This window comes from Anopheles coustani, chromosome 3, assembly GCF_943734705.1.
Source record: "Anopheles coustani chromosome 3, idAnoCousDA_361_x.2, whole genome shotgun sequence".
In the NCBI taxonomy this organism is placed as follows: domain Eukaryota; kingdom Metazoa; phylum Arthropoda; class Insecta; order Diptera; family Culicidae; genus Anopheles; species Anopheles coustani.
Genome location: NC_071288.1, coordinates 75,245,956 through 75,260,916, shown reverse-complemented (window position 1 = coordinate 75,260,916; position 14,961 = coordinate 75,245,956). Strand labels below are relative to the sequence as shown.

Sequence of the window (14,961 nt, the reverse complement as noted above, 5' to 3'; positions counted from 1 at the left end):
TCTTTTTTTATTGGTTTCTCTACTACCGCAAACAGGACCACACTTGACTTCTTCCGCCCGGTCGATGGCTTTACACGTTGAAGTCCTTTTCCCCTTCCGCCCGTTGGAGGCAGGTGGTGGAAAAGTGCAACCAGCGGTGGTCCGGGCGAATTAAAACCAGTCCTGCCCTTTAGATCCCATTACAATAAGCTCGTCAATTCTGCTTCGCTCCAGCGTTTTGCATCCTTCTTTCCGGCTCTTGCTGTCCTGTTTTCTTTTTTTTTTGCCACGTCGAACGGTCTACATAGTCTCTTATCGCAGGTCGAGGAGCCGCGAGCGGGAGGATGAAACGAAGCGGAATCGGCGACGCATTAATTTATGCATGAGCATAATCGACGGACCATCAACTAGCCCCCGCGGGATGTGTGCGATTGCCTTCTGCTGAACCTATTGGTTTGAGCCGCATTGAAAAGTTTAAGCAATGACAAGCATTGCTCGCGGGAAGCAAATGCAAAAGCAAAAGAATATAAAACGAAAAGAATGTCTTTAGATATGTTCAATAACAAAAACAGAAAACTAGACAACTCATAACACGAAAGACAATTTGGCAAAAACTTGTGACAAAATGTGTAAAGACATGCTTTATATGGTGCCATTGAACAAAATATTATAAAATAAATGAATAATTTAACCTTGTGTATGTTTTACAAAGTCTGCAAAATCACTTTGACGGGCGTTATACGTCACAATTGCCAATGAGTTAACAGAGTTGTCAATAAATTAATGAAATGTATATTCTCAACTGTTGTAAGTGTAACGGTTGTATAAAAAGTGGTGTTACAGATGGTTTGTAGAAACCCTGTAACGATAGCAGCTTAACGTAACGGGCTGAGTACCAACGGATTATTTTGCCCGTGGAACTCACGGGCAAAAGGATATAAAGGGGGGCCACAGACGTGGCAGACTCAGTGTGAAAAAATCCAATACAAATAAAGGACTAATTTTTTAGTTTATTCCACTAGCGAAATTCTTAAAGAATTCCTTTGTTTTTCTCACTCACGTTGCATTTCCAACAATAGGAATTGTAAACGACGTTTTGTTTTCAAGTTTAAATTAACCAAACTTCTGCACTCAATAAAAAAATTATGAAGATTTCTACCTGAAATCTTTATTACAGAAAAATAGGTTAAACTCGCGAGAAAACGGTATTTTATATGAACAAAGTTTTTTTTTCATTTGAATGAGTTTCAACTGATTTCTTCTAAAAATCAAATATCTTAAATGTATCGAGTGAGAACACATTTCCTTTCCTTTCTTGTTCCATAAGGCTACAGGTTTCACCTAAGGAACTTATCAACGTAACACTTCCAACTTCATTTACAACGCTCGATCGATACGACTCCCCGCCAATAGGTGGTCAAGTTCAAACCGATCAGCATCTAGCGCGGCCCAGGCCGGGCCCTGGAGCTCCGGTCGCGGCCAGACCCCGGGGAACCGTAATGTTAAACGCCGTCGGAACGTTTGTCGAAACCAGCTTTCCCCTTCCGCAGCTATGTGTCCTTTGCATCCGCGCTTTCCGTCACAAAGACCACCCTGTTTCCCCGGCTGTTGCTGCGGGGTAGCAAAGTGGGCAATTTTGCAACATTGTCAGCGATGTCTTGATTCTCCCGGCGAATAAGCACGTCCCTGCGAAGGGTGGACGATATCTTGTGCTGCTTGCCCCGCTGGTTTTAGTCAAAATTAATTGATTCACGATTCCGGCCTCGCCGAGGTGTGCCACAGTCAGCATGAACGGTGAACTCGAGGGATGATGATAAGATCGAAAGAGGAAGAACAAGCGAGAGAAAGAAAAGTCGCTCAAAGTAGCTGCAGAAGCATGTTCTGTCGATGATCGATCGGGGCCGGGGCTGCCACAGATATTTCATGGTCACCCAGCGCCGTCATCTTCTGATCGGTCGTTCGGTCAGCTGGAAGGACGAAGAGAAGCACAACGGAATACCGGGCGAACTGTAGAAAAAGAGACACCCAACCGGAAATCGTACGCCAACGCCGGGCTGATGGGGGAAGAAGCGAGAGATACAGTTCGATCTCGATTCACTTCAATTTCTTCATCGCGCAGAGAAAAAAAAACCGTCGCACGCCGTCATCGTGGATGATGGATGCGATTGGTTTTACTTTACGACGGCCTGGTCCGTCGTTCCGTGGGTGGAATACGGATGACACGGAAGCAACAGACATTCGATCAAGTACCGACCTGTGGAAAATGTTGACCGATTTACTTCTAGGGCAGGGATTCCTTTTATTTTATTTTCAAACTGGCCAATACACCAATCTTAATTCTTTCCTAACGAAAAATCATGCTTTTGTGATTTTATGGTTCGTTTTCAGACAATTGTAGAAAGTAAAACTGAAAATTCATTAAAATACCGGAATCACCTCGTCGTTAAATATTAGTTTTCTGAGCTGAGCCTTAATTAACACGTTCCGTACCGCGCCACCCAAATATGGGTGACAGCAGTTCTAGTTCTAAAAAGTTGTTGACCCAAAAATAAATGAAAATGCAATAAAAAAATATTGTATTTTATATAATTTTTTTTGGGTAGCCAAGTTTTTGCTTGGCCTTCGGAAACAATCGGTTTAAGAAATTTTATAAACAAATTGTAATTTAAAAAATTGTACTAAAAATTGTGCTAAAACGCTTGGTACGCAACGTGTCAAATAATCGATGAAACGATCAACAAACATTTTAAAAAATCGGTTTAGCATGCATATGCAAGAAAAAAGAAATATGAAAAACAATTCCAAATCGAAAGAAAAGAGCACAGCTTATATAATACTCAGTACATATTCGGCACATATTCAGTACAAACAGTTTAAATGATTTCCTATAGTTCTTCGACGGTCCTGTACACCTCGCTTAATAATCCTTTGGAATTAACTCAAAACAAAACATAATAATGAACAAAATATATGAAAATTACAAAACATTATTGTTATAGTAATCAGTATTGTTACGCTACTGATAAAATTTGCACGCAACATTTGTTTTCTGCAAGACCAATATTAATATATGTCGATTGTTTTATGTTTTGCTGATGATAGCACAAGCTAGTTTATAGCGAAAAATAACAGTTATTGCATTTGTGTTCATCTGCTCGTCATTTTTAACTTAGATGAGAACAATCTGCCAACGAAGTTTACGTTTGTTTAAAATTGGCAGTGCGTCTCACGTTAAAAACATAACACCCAATGCACAATTTTTTCGATGAACAACAAATCGATAAATAAAACAACAAAATCTCTGTTTGATTTCGATTCGAAACCATTCCCACGTTCATAAATCGGACATAACACAAAACTCTCATCATGGGAAAAACGCTGCTTCGTTGCTGTACGACACATGTTATGTTTCCGTTTCAGTTCGCAAGGGAGCAAAAAAAAAATATTTTCTTTTGCATTCCGAGCGTGTGCCAGCAACAAGTATAACCCCAAACACGCTGTCCCGATCTGATTGCCTTTACGCTCTACGCCGCTCCAGTTGGTCGGACTTCCTTGACCGTGCGGGAGAGCAACAGTAAAACAAAACACAAAAACAGAGCAAAAGAGAAAGAAAAATTCCCAACGCCGAGATGTCCGCAAACACATTACCACTCCGCTGCAGCTGACAGCATGCAGTGCATTAATGCATCATGTGGCCATGAAAATGAATGGGGGGGTTGAACAGCGGGAGACACACTTGTCATGCTGGCCTGCAGGAGAAGAAAACTTTTTTGCTCCTCTCGACCCTTGTTTTCCGGTGCTCTCGGTAGTCTAGCCTCCGGGCGGGCGCTTCCACTAGTCCACTACTGAACGGGTAGGAAAGCATAAAGCATAACGCAATGTGAGAACGTATCCTGCGAAAGGACGACAGCTGTCGGAAACTAGCTGAACCACAGGTTTCCTTTTTTTAAAGCTGAATAAAAAAAGAAACGTAAACGAGATTTCTCCTCTCCTGATGCTGTCATCGGGCCGGGCGAGCCGGCGGTCCGGTGTTATCTTTCCGAGCAGAAGCGAAAAAACTAAAATCAAACATTCCCTGCAAACATCGCCCCTAACCTCTAACTCACGCCGGGCGTAATCGACCAGATGTACTAACCCCTTTTTTTTCTCTAAATCTATTTATGTCTTCATAATCTCCGCCACATTATCACCGGAAACTGCACCGCATTAGTGGGAGCAGAATGAAGGTAGTAGAAGGGCGTAAAGCTAGGCCATCCGAGGCAGTTTCTTATCCGCATCTTCCAGAGTCGGCCAATAAAGAAGAGAAACATCTATTTGCACAACATCTTGAAACGAAGCCGGAGCCATAAATTCTGCATAATTCTAATTAATTAAAGCCACCCTGCAGTCGCTCGATGCTTGCAGAAAGGCCCGGGGAAGAGTATTTGCTAGCGTAAACTCTTTCCTCCCAAGTATGAAAACAATCTCACCGGGAGCGTCATGTTTTCCTATGTTGCCAAGCGCGGGTCAATAATAAAATTGCTATCATTTAGAATCAATACAAATTAAGTTTAGCTCTGGTGCAATTTAAAATTTTCTATGATCAGTGAAACATTATCACTTTAACTAAAAAGATAATAAAATAAAAGAAATAACTAAAGAGGTTAAGAATAAAAAGAGAAAACTGGAATTAAAATTAATTCGTCCAACTTCCGACTAAAAGTTTGCTCGCCCCAAAGTGCAGCAGAAAGTTTGATATAGAAATCTGATAAAATAATTTAAAAACTGTACATTGTTATTTAAATTGATACGTTCAGGTGGGAGAAAGACTCATGAGATGTAGATAACGTTTTCCGAAATTTTACACCTTGATAATGTGCTTAGTTGCATAGCTCGAGGTGTATGTGGATGTAACATTTTCTACAACAATTGAAAGACTTTAAAATATATCTGTAGAAATCAAGCTGTTTTCGAATGGGGAGCGCTAAAAGTCCTTAAATTAAACTTAATTAGATGACTTTTGTTTATGCACTAAACCAAACAAGTCAACTAAACTCAAATAAACTTTAATTCCCAATGTCCAATACCTCCAATGGGAAACTGCACAAATGAAGAGAGCACTTTAAAGCTTTCGTGAAGTTTATTCGAGAAAAAAGCATCATCACAGTCAAGTACAAGTTGGAAACCACTACCGTTGCAGCAGTTGCACAGCAGTTTCATTGACCTCAGCCTCGGACGACGGAGATGCACAGGCTCCCACCAAGGCAGATGACATCTCGACCGAGAGTGTCGCCGGTATCGCGTCACCCCGGACGTACCTGAAACACTTCCCGCCTTCTCCCTCCACCCCTCCCTCGCCCGGGGTGCTCCTGCCGGGACAGGGCCGGGGGTTCGGGTTTCTTGACGGTTCGGGCTTTAGAGTCGTTTGGCCAGTCTAACCTGTTTGGCGGAACCGGCAGCCGAGTCCAAGGTGGTCTCCATCCCGAGAGCCCGGGTTGTTCCGAGCGGCTATATATCCTCCACCCATCCTAACCCTCTTCTTCTCTCTCTCGCCTGTTCCACTGCCTCCCCACGGTTGGCTCGACGAACCGGGAAACCGCCAACGGGTTTGCGCGCGGTGGGCGATTAATTTCTGGATGCATTCGTCTGCATTTTGTGCCATGCAGACCGCGCCGGACCCGTGCCCGGGCCCTCGTGTGCGCCGGTCCAAACGGAAAGCCTCATTAGGTGGTTGAGGTTTTGGAAGTGCGGCGAAGCCGGAAAGGGCCGCACACGACACGGCGGGCGATGAGTAATCGCCAACAGCTCTTTAGTAGCCGCGCTCCAGTGCGAAAAACCAACCGTATGTTCAACGGGCGACAGATTTGGGAAGAGTGGGAAAATGAACTGCTCAACCCCTTGGCTCGGGTAGTGGCGCTTCGTGGCTCGAAACTTTTCCATCCCAACTAGTGATGTGCGTACTGAACGGAGTGAAAACGTTTGAGTGAATAGAATCCTACCAAAGATTTAAATGATTTGAATCAACACTGATAGCATTAGTAACTCTTAGCTGATTCGAATCCCATACAAGGATTCCAAGTCGTTGCCACCTATCTTTGCCTCAAACCCATGGTTGAAATCTATAACGCATCTGAGTTCTCGCATCTCTAACTCATCAGTTTTTGTTTAGCGTGCAAATGCACGTTCAGTTTTGTCTTCTAATTTCAACTTTGTCCCTATCTAAAATTTTGATTAGGCTGGTGTCAATGCTTTACCGCGTCATGTTTTGACAGGCAAAAATGTGTGGTTCTTTGACAGCTGCAGGCTGGCGTGCGATTTTATCTGTCAAAAAAGTTGGATTTTCTAAATCGGGAATCGAGGCATCCAGCAAACATAAAATAATTTGTTTAGCTTTTAGAATAGAATTTTGAAAAAATAAAGCAACATTGGCGGATCTGACATCCGATAAAATATCGTACGACAAAGCACTGACACCAGACTTACTTGGAATTAATGCAAATATAGATTATTGTTTTTACTAAAAAATCAATTATAACGCTTCCTACAAAAAGGAAATAAGGCAAAATCATTAAAAAATTAAATGGTTTCTAATTTACAGCATCAGACAAAAGCTGATAAGTTAAAGACAAACTCATATGCGTAACTTATAAACATAAGCTGATGAGCTATTACAAAACATGGTGCCTTAGAGACATATCCACCTGCTTTAGATATAAAGTTTAGTGGAACCGACCGTAGATTGGGTCAGATTTGAATGAAAATGAAGAATTCATCACTCTGTGGATACTAACACGTTTACTGCCATGTCACCCAAAAGTGGGTGACAGCAAAACTCAGTTCTAAAAAGTTTTTGACCCATAAATAATTGAAAATGCACATAAAAACTATAGTAATATTTTATATCAACTCTTTGAGATGCTATCGTTGATTTAATAAATGTTACAAACAAATTATATTAAAAAAGACTAATCTAAATAAGTGTACTAAAAACGCTTGGCAGTCAACGTGTTAATAACTAATTTTGTGTTTTTCATATCACAAATTCACTCTAACCCTTTGACTACCAAGAGTTTTTAGAACACTTTTTTAGTACAATAATTTTTGACAAATTTTGTCCATAGAACTTGTGAAATCAATGGTTTTAGGACACCAAGCAAATACTAACCTTCCCAAAGAATTATTTTTTGTCAGTTGTATAGATTTGATGTTGCATTTTAATATATTTATGGGAACACACTATTTAGAACATATGAAAGCTGGCTGTTTGAAAAAGATAGACATGGCAGATGCGTGTCAAAAGCATCGAAAGTCATGAGTTCAAATCCCTAAAAAGAGATATCGTTTCTCTTCATTCATTCCAATGTCTTTTTGATGTATAAAACATGCTTCCATTCTCGAGTATGTTGAAGTTTTCATCTATCATTTTTTCGATTCCTTATTTCCTAAGTTCAGCAACTAAAGCTATGAGACAAACATGTGGCCATTTGAGGTTCTTTTCCATAAAACAGAATCAGCCATTTAGTTTTTTCATCAGATACATCCAAAGAAGGCAAATAAACCAAAGCAACTCAATTCAAATACAATCCAACCGAGTACACAGGCCCGTCCTTTCCTTTGATGCGTTTGCTCTTTTTTTGAGAAAAAAGTTCTACATCGCAGATTACTGCTACTACCTACCTGGCGTTACTACCGAGCAACAGCATTTCGTTTCATCTAACCCCTTTCAATTCTGCCGGTCCCATATTTTCCATTACTATCGCGGTTACTAATTGAGCTGCCACTTATCGTATGGATACAGTTTACCGGCCGCAACCAACCAACCATCATTGTTGGCAACAGGTTGGTCAAGCTAACCAAGGGAAACAACAGTAACACACACCCAAGGTAGTGCACATGGAAATAGGACGGTCAGATTTTCCACTCTGCAACAGTGTGACTACAAAGGAAAGGTAGTTCCAGTTTTCCATAGACGATCGACTGCGCAACTTTTGCCTCAAATGAGGAAGCCAATAAACCCAAGCACGTGAAAGGGAAGCAAATCGTCCCTATAGCTGAAAAACTACACCAGTTCGACACCGGCGCGACGCAATAACCAATTCGCAGCCGACGGAAACGAGTGCGCCGGAGCTTTTAGAGATATTTATCTCCGCCGGTCCGCGCGCCTGTCGAATGAGTTAATTAAATATTTACCCTCGTCCATCACGATAAATTATCACATTCGGGGAACAAACCACCAAACACCGGACCGGGGCTCCATGCTGCCCTCCCCCGGGTATGGGTGGGGGGAACGAAAATGAGGCCAGTGGGATTAGAGAGTGATGGGGAGAGAGGGGGGAGGGGGTGGTTTCCCTCATTTGGGAACATCGCAGTTGGAAATTTTGGTAATATGATTTTTTTTCCTCCTGGACGCATTTATTTTTTACCCATCAAAAACTTACCGGTTTACGATGCGCGGAAATGAAACGAACATCAAAAAAGGCGAGTTATGAATACATATTTCACAAAGGCACCCACCCACCCCACCACATACGGAAGCAGCCACACGACCGATAAGCGGATGTGCGAGGATGATGTGCAACGCGTCAGCTTCACGCCACGAGATGGAACATCGCGCTATCACGTGCTGATAGTACTTTGCTAACGACGTAGTCGAAGCGGCCCGTTGTCCGTCTGTGCACGGTGAAGGACTTTTTCCCTGCCCGACTGCCAGACAACTTTGCGCCGATTAGATGAATAAACACAAGGCGGGAGGGAGCGAAAAGTATGAAGACATTTAAAATATGTTACCATCGCATTTTGGTGTTGTTACCAAATATCATTTCCAGACGATTGGCATGTGCTGAAATTATTTCCGGCATATTTAAAATTTGAACAGTCCCGAATACAATTCTTTTGCAATTTGCAACTTCAAATGTTTCTTCTTCTATTAATGAATATGATCGTAAAAGTTTCAGTTCATTGCAACAATTTTAGTTACTATGTATAAATGTTTTCTGTAAAAAAGCCAAAAATACAAGTTGAGTTTTACGAATGTTTTTAATGATCAAACCCACATTTTTGTTTCCCTTTTACGATCGTTTTATTCATTTTGTGTGAAACTTCAATAAACGTTTGCACAACAATAAACAACATGATTTTGAAGTTGTTAATTTACTTTACCACATTGACTGCCATGTCACCGAAAAGTGGGTGACAGCAGTTTTTAGTACTAAAAAATGTTTGACCCATAAATAAATGAAAATGCCACATACAAACTATAGTAATGTTAAAAATAAGTTACTTGGGTACCCAAATCTTTGCTTCGCCTTTGAAAACGGTCGGTTTGATAAATGTTATAACCAAATTTTATCGAAAAGGATTGTGCTAAACACTTGTTCTAAAAACACTTAGCAGTCAACGTGTTAATTTCAGTTTTCTGAGTTCTATGACTACGCGAAGAGAAAGTCTGACCTAATCAGCATTGCCTGTTCCTAAACGTATCAAGTAAATATTTTTGAAAATTAGAACTAATCTAACATTTTTGTACAAAACCTTAAGAATCGAAAAATAAAACCGTTGTGCAATGAAAGTTTCAAACATTGTTTAAATACATTAAATAAACATAGTTTACAAATAGAAGAATATTACGCGTTTAGACTAGCTTTGTTTTTACACCCTTTTTTCGTACAATCTTTTTTAATCAAATTTGTTTAAAACATTCATTAAACAGACGGTTTTTGAATGCTAAGCCAAATTTTAGCTTTCCAAAGAATTGGTATTACATAAAACTATAATTTTTATGTTGCATTTTCGTCGATTTATGGGACACAAACTTTTTAAAACTAATGACAGCTACGATATGGTAGTCAACGAGTTAAAATGTATAAATAACAGTAAAAATAAACATTCCTTCTTTTGCTCCTTGCAATTCATTATTATCATTTGAAATTTCACATCTCATTAAAACTTTCTTATCATGCATTCTGGCCATACAGGGCAAAACTTGTACTTGTGATATATGTTCATTGATTTGATAGTCAAGTCCCATAGTAAATGAATATGTAAATCATTACTAATGTAGATAAGACAGGTACTATATTCCAAATCGACCGTTTTCCCCCGCGATCCTTCGCGATGAATAATTCAATCAATTCAGTTTCGACCTTTACAATTACCTTAAAGTTCACGTTCACAGCCAGGTCAAATACAGATGATATTGGTTCTGGGATTGCGGTGGAATCCCACCATTCATCGGGGTTTTCGTCCAAATTTAGCCCGCGTTAACCCAACTCTAATTAGGGTCGCAGCCGGAAGAGACCTCTTCATGATGTATGAGTTAGTTTATGGAAAGGTCTACCAAAAGCTGGAAGCACCGTTTGTGGCTGGAGTAACGCTTGCGATTGACGTTCTCGTAATTTGGAATGGGGGAAAATTTTCATTAATGAACGTTAGTGAAACGTCCTTACGGTGCGAGATCCTGCATTGAACTTTTGCACGCTAGTTGGGCTCGCGGGTATGAGCGAGTGAATTTTCGGAGGAAAACTTCCCACCCACCTTCGTTGATGCGTCTCGCTTTGGGCAAACAGGACGACGTATGGTAAATTTATGGCGCTCATCTGCAAGTTAAAAAGCATTCTGTCCGGCCGGATGTCTTGTGCGCCAGCGGGAATGAGGTGGGAGCCGTGGGGTGGGGCGTGCAAAAACATGAAAATCAATATTGGCCCATTGCTGAAAATTGGACGAAAGCAGTGGGCACGGAACGACCGACGAAAGAAAGTAGCGCCGGGCACGTAAAGTATAAGCATCAACACGCGCAGCCAGATGTGTTTGTTTATGTCCGGATCGTCGGCAAAAATGCTCTACCGTGTAGCGATGTTTTATTTACACTCTCCCACTCGTCCACTGGCGCTCTCTTCCACACTCTCTCGTTCCGTCTCCTTTTTTTCCCTCCCCGAAGGACCTTTTTTGAACATCATCAAGAAACAACGGCCTCCGGGCGGGACTGCCGTAACTTGTACCGTATCCTGACAGTTTCTTCGTTGGGCTTCGCTTTCGACCCCGCCGGCGTTGACGCCTTCGGCAACAGGACGAACGCCCACCGGGGCCAGCGGCGACCGATAAAACCAACAATTAGCCATTAATTTATGCCACCGACCGGCTGACAGTTATGTTGTATGCTCAACGCCGATCAGCGCCAAGCCTTCTTGCCAACTAGCAACGAAAAAGGCCAGAAGGGCGAGCAAAGAAAAGCGGCACAGGAAGCCACACCGTGTTGACCGTGCTCGATCGTTCGATTTCGAACGACGCCTCCCGAAGGAAGTCCGCTAGGTTGGTGAGTGTATGGGTCGACTGTTTTTGCCCTTCTTCCACAACGGATGAGCTTTCGCCCTTTTGCGAAGCCCACGATATTACGATGCGTTCCTTCTCGGTGCTTCGAAAAGTTAGTTACCAAACGCCGACGTGTTGGTCGTTTGGACTGCTTTCAACGTGTTTGTGTGCGGCAGAAAAGCATAATCCGCCACCACTCTCACTCATCTTCGCTTAATTAATCCCTTCGGTCTAAACGGTGCCAATAATTTCGCTACCGCGTGCTTATCGGTTTACTTTCCAACCCCCTCCCCGTTTCCGCGGCGATGTTTTCATAAATGAAAATATTGTTATAATCCAATTTGTATCAAAGTTGCGGGCGCTAGGATCAACAGGTATCTTCTAGAAGCCTTTCCGAGTTTATTTAATGTGGGCATACCAACGTGCCACCTGTTGCTTGCTTTATCCGCCTGTTGCCGGCCGAAAATGCGGAGGATTTTTCGTTGTTTTGCGGATTGATCCGATTTCAGTGTTGATAAATCTATGGTCTCAATAAATTAGCCGCTACGCCCAACTAAATAGCAATGCGTTTGCACGTTGACCGCAATATCACCCTATTTAAGGAGGTTAGCAATAATCCACATCAGCCCTTTACACTAACAAAGTAGTCCAATTTTGTGGTAGTAGGCTATAGTAAATACCAAAACAAATCATTTGCTTGGTTTAATGAATTCCACAACAAAATTTGGTTAAAAATGTTTTACTAAAAAAAATGCGTAGGGTTAGTTCATATGGAGCGATTTGATAGATAAACATAGCGCCATATTGGAATTTATGATAACTAAAACAATTATTCGTAATGAATTCGTAATGAGAAGTTTGAATTCAATTCTGTAACAAAACACAGTTAAAACTGGATGTAAAAACATGAATAAATCTAAATGTAAAAACATTAATAAATGTAACTCTATTTGTTTGGAATTTTAAGGAAAACTTCTATCTGTGCATCTACAGCATCCGGCAATTCTAACCTCAAAATTGGTTCATTTTAGTAATGAGTATCATCAAAATAAAGAGACATAAAAAGCTATGGTGATCCAACCTGTAGCTACAGTAATCTTGATCTAGTCTCGAAACTCGTATAGTACAACACTAATATAGTAGTAGGCTATAGTATTTGCAATAATTTATCGCCTAAGAAGCTTAGTCTATTTGTCAAATGTTCTTAAACAACTTTTAGTATTTGTTTTATGAACAAATGTTATCAGACATAATTTTTGTAAAAACTATAATAGAAACGGCTTGGCTTTAATGTTTTTAAAAACAAATACACTACAGGAGAGTAAACGTGTCTCAGTTAAACAAGGTAGACTCAGCCAAGGTAAAAAATTATCTGTGATCATTATTTACAATAAAAACAAGTGATAACAAATCCTTCGAAAACCACAAAACTAATATGTAACCTAAAAAATAATGTATTAATTTTATTGCACAGTAGCAAACAATTAGTGGTAAACAGTAAAATGATTATTTCTTAACAATACAAAACAGAAGTCAAAAACGGTTAACCAAACCAAACAAACAAAGTCATCACAGTCAAGTCAGCACGTACAAACAATGTATGTACAATTCCGATAAACGTACAACTTCTGTTCATCAAAACAAATTTAAATAAAATCAAATAAACTCATCATAGAGTTCAAGTTATGATGTTTCAAAACCAAAAGTTGGCCTCAAACAAAACGTAATTTTATTCTAGGAAAGTGTGAAACATGCCTTCCTATCTGCAGAGACAACTTTATTGACAATCACTGCCAAGCATTTTCTCCCTTTTGTGTGTCATGAGAAAACATTATCTCGGCCAATGTTGTGCCGAACCATCGGCATACAGCCGCACCCGGCGACACGGCTGTAGACATTTTCCGCTACATTTTCCGGTGAATTTCCCCACGAACGTGTGGCCACGTCGCATGTTTGAACTAAGATGTTCGGCACACGTGAGCCATTTTTCAAATAGCTTACCTTGAGACTTGCCGGATACATTTACCGCGACGAGAGGGTTTGAGTCAAAAAAAACTCGAACACGCACCCATCAAGCCCCAGGGAGTTTTCCCGACCGAGCCGACAGAAGTTCATGTGAAGCTTTCAGCACGAGATTCTGTATCGTTCAACAGTGAAACTATTCTGCAGTCTACTCTTCCTTTCATACTGTTTCTCATTTGACGTCTTTGAAACCGTCTGCAAACGGCGCACGAAGGAGCAGAAGCCGTAAAAACTTTACTTTGAGCATAACTTTACCCCCTAAGCTGTGGGGGAGCAAAACCGGGAAGGAATTTCAGGCACGCTTTGAAGAGGTTTCCTTCCGCTAAGCGGAGAGAGAGTACAGCGAACCCACCAACGCCACGAGCGGTAAGGAAAAGTGTGAAAATCACTTGCAACGCCGTGTTCTTTCCTTGCCCCGGGGAGAAGTTGTCTGTAGCCATGTTTAATTTCATTCCGGTCCAAGGTTGTCCTTTACACGCCTCGCTGCACAAATCACTGCACTAATGGCTTTGAAGGAGAGAAGAAAAAAAACATGCCCATAGGTCGGTTGCCTTTCCCACTTTTGTTTGTGTGATTTAATTTTCACCTTCCACCTCCACAGACCATCCCTAGGGAAGGTATTTTTAGCATCCAGTGACCTGCTGGAGTCGTTTTCCGGCTGCCGGCAGCAACAGGCTTGGACGAGTAGCTTCCGGAGTAGGACGTACACTTCAACAGGCAGACAAATAATAAGCTTCAATCACCGGAACAACAAATCGCATCTACGATGCACAGCTTTAAACCGGTACGACTTTTCGTTATCGAACAGAGGGTATTACATTTTCCTTGCCCTGGTACCTCATTGTTTTTTCCAAGGGGATTCAGTTCCTCTTTATAACAAACAATCATTTTTAAACATAAATAAAATACATCGGAATTTTTATTTCTCATTAAATTTATGTAAAAACAATCGAAGTGCAGGTATTTATTAAAAGTGAGCTATAGAAACGTATTCTTAAGAGCCACAATGTTATGCTGAAAGCAGAATCCCAATATTGGGCAGCACACCCGCAACAAAAGCGGAATCTTTTTCCGGGTTGAAATAAATGACTTTTTTGAAAAACCATTCAAATCAACCAAACAATGCGTAACCAAGCGGGCACTCGAAAATGGCTGACCAAAAGTTTGCAGTTACATAAAACCGACCCGCTCGGCAAGGGGGGACACCATGGAAACGATTTACAAAGTACCGGGCGGCTCCATTGTTGAAAAGAATGGAATTGAGAGAGTAAAACCTCCCCCTTTCGCAACGAAACCAACGCAACACTGAGAATCAAAAGCCGCTATCAAAACGTAACGAGCCCCGTCCACAAACTACAGTGCTATACCAATAAAATCTGTTCCTGGTATGATAGTTCAAACGACGCGAAGGTAGCAGGGAAGGCGAATCCTAGTTATTTTTTCCTATGTAGAATCAAATTGGTCCCCAAAGTTCAGCAGGTTTTCCCTGTTGCATCAACGTGTGCTAGAGAATGAAAATAGAGAGGAAGTGTATTTTCAATGTTGACCTCTTCGTAACGCTTGAAATAAACACCAAAGGGAACACCATCACCACTGCACACCAAAAAAGCGACGCCAGAGCAACGACCAACACGCTGTTGTTTGATGATGGCCATCCGTTTCATCAGAAAATCA

General features: G+C 41.2%; 1 protein-coding gene across 3 annotated transcripts in view; it reads right to left on the bottom strand.

Annotated features, from left to right (window-relative positions):
• Positions 1–14,961, bottom strand: part of LOC131260478 (receptor-type guanylate cyclase Gyc76C-like) — a 72,977-nt gene that overhangs the window by 36,440 nt on the left and 21,576 nt on the right. The gene's annotated exons all lie outside the window — the stretch shown is intronic.